The 2,509-nt window shown below is 47.6% G+C and overlaps 1 pseudogene; it reads left to right on the top strand.

Annotated features, from left to right (window-relative positions):
- The first annotated feature begins 568 nt into the window (after positions 1-568).
- LOC144498109 (U2 spliceosomal RNA) lies at positions 569-771 on the top strand (annotated as a pseudogene).
- The last annotated feature ends 1,738 nt before the right edge of the window (positions 772-2,509 follow it).

The raw sequence follows: 2,509 nt of genomic DNA, 5'->3' as shown, positions 1-2,509 counted from the left end.
ACACCAGCATTTTCCCCACCACCAATGTCAGGCTAACTGGTCTATAATTCCCTGTTTTCTCTCTCCCTCCTTTTTTAAAAAGTGAGGTTACATTAGCTACCCTCCAATCCATTGGAACTCTTCCAGAGTCTGTGAATGTTGGAAAATGATCACCATCTAGCTGCATAGTTCCATAATATGTTGTTCTTTATTCATGTGGGGTCGGTCAGGAGTCTTATCCGACAACAGATTTCACCTCCAAATTTTGCAACATTATGGGGTTTATAAAACAATTATATTTTGGGACTGAAGCTTTAAAGTTAAGGTCAATGAAGCAGTCATATGACCTGTTTTGCCATCTGCCTGTCAGTAAGCCTGTGGTTCAATTGTCACAGATCAAAGGAAGGCTTGGATTGTTTTACTGACAAGAAGATGCAAGTTATATACACTCAGAGATAATGACAACAATACCTGAGTCTACAATGAGTAGACACTGAGGATGGAATCCTCCACTCCAAGACTAAGTCCTGTGTCAGGGGAAGGAACTCACCTGATAAAGGGGCAGTGCTCCAAAAGTTTGTGCTACCAAATAAACCTCTCGGCCTTTTGGCTAAGATCAAGTGTAGTTATGCGGATGCTGTACTTGGTTGAGGTCATTAGGTTACATTGAAGCTTCATATGTTTCATATGAAGCATATTTTCAAAGCGGTATCTCTGCCTTTTGGCTAAGATGCAAATGAGCTCAAGTCTTGGAGGAGGAATTGCTTTCCCTCCTCCAATCAGCTTGGCTCATGTAGATCAGGCCCAAGACAGGGTAAATGGTCGCTTGCCCTGTCTTGCCAGCCTGGATCGGAAATGTCTCAACTTGTTGAGACTCTGAATTGGACTTGATTTGATTGAATTGGAAAAGTATTTTTAAAAATAAACCTGTTGGACTTTAACCTGTTGTTGTGAGACTTCTTATTGTGCTTACTCCAATCCAATGCCGGCATCTCCACAGCAGGGGAAGGAAGTTAGAGGGACTTCCACCCTTGAGTGCAATGGGCAAACCTGCCGAATCATGCAATGTTCAGCTAATTAACTATCTAGCCGTGAGGTTCACATCTAATCTCACAACGAAATGGGCAGGCAGTCGATTGCCCTGCTGTCGTATACAATCTTTAAAATCTTAGAATCATGGAGTCCCCACAGTGCAGAAGGAAACCATACGCCCCATCGAATCGGCACCGAGTCTCCGACAGAGCATCTTATTCAGGCCCATTTCCCAAAACCCCGCACATTTACCCCACTAATCCTACACATCTTTGAACACTAAGGGGCAATTTAACTTGGCCAAACCGCCCAACCTTTGGACTGTGGGAGGAAACCGGAGCACCCAGAGGAAACCCACGCAGACACGGGGAGAACGTGCAGACTTCACACAGACAGTCACCCGAGGCTGGATTTAAACCAGGGTCCCTGGTGCTATGAGGCAGCAGTGCTAACCACTGTGTCACCGTGGCACCCAGACAGTCATGCAGCCACTGCACCTTTGGAGACAGTGAAAATGTCAAGGAGAAAGCAGCAAGCCCCGGCCCCTTGTTCGGCGATACCTCCTGGAGACTCTCCTCCAGGCTGTCATGGAAAGGCAGAAGGTCCTCGTTCCAATGGATGGCCACAGCAGGCCCTCCCAACTGACCATAGTGATCTGGCAGGGGGCTACCAGGGCAGTCCATGCATGTGCGCCCTGAACGAGAACCACCCTGCATTGCCACATGTCTGCAGGGATGATGAGAATACTTGACACTGATCTCATCCTCTCCACTGGGTAATTGAGCTTTTCACTCACTCCAAACTCATTTCAGCATAGAATTTCTGGAATTACGTCATGGGACAGGTGCGACGCTATCTGGAGCAACATTTTTGCTGTCCATCCCTAGTTCCCCTTGAGAAGGTGGCAGTGAGCTGCCTTATTGAACCGCTACAATCCATTGGTGTGGGACACCCACAGTGCGGTTAAAGAGGGACTTTAACCCAGGGACAGCCATGCAGCTCCATGTCCTGATCATGTGGCTTGGAAGGGAATTTGCAGATGGTGGTGTTCCCGTGCGCCTGTTGCCCTTGTCTTTCTAGGTGGTACAAGTATTGGCTTTGGAAGGTGCTATCAAAGGAACCGATGAATTGCTGTATCGCATCTTGTACATGGCACAGACTGCTATCCCTTTGTGTCGGTCGGTGGTGGAGGGAGTGGATGTTGAAGGTGGTCGAAGGGGCACGTATGCTGCTTTGTCCTGGAGCTTCTTAAGCATTCTTGAAGTTGCATTCATCCAGATAAGTGAAGAGTATTTCATCCCAGTCCTGATTTATATCTCATAGTGTTTAGGCTTTGGAGAGTCAGGAGGTGAGCCAGGAGCCACAGAAGGCCCAGCCTCTGAACTGGTCAGATACAATCCATCTGTCTGTATGCAGGAGAGGATAGCCCACAGCTGGAAGGTGAGGGAGAAGATGGAAGGTGGCATACCGGAGCTAAGAAACCTCACACAATTTGAGC

This window comes from Mustelus asterias, chromosome 8, assembly GCF_964213995.1.
Source record: "Mustelus asterias chromosome 8, sMusAst1.hap1.1, whole genome shotgun sequence".
NCBI lineage: Eukaryota > Metazoa > Chordata > Chondrichthyes > Carcharhiniformes > Triakidae > Mustelus > Mustelus asterias.
This window is presented reverse-complemented; position numbering and strand designations above follow the sequence as displayed.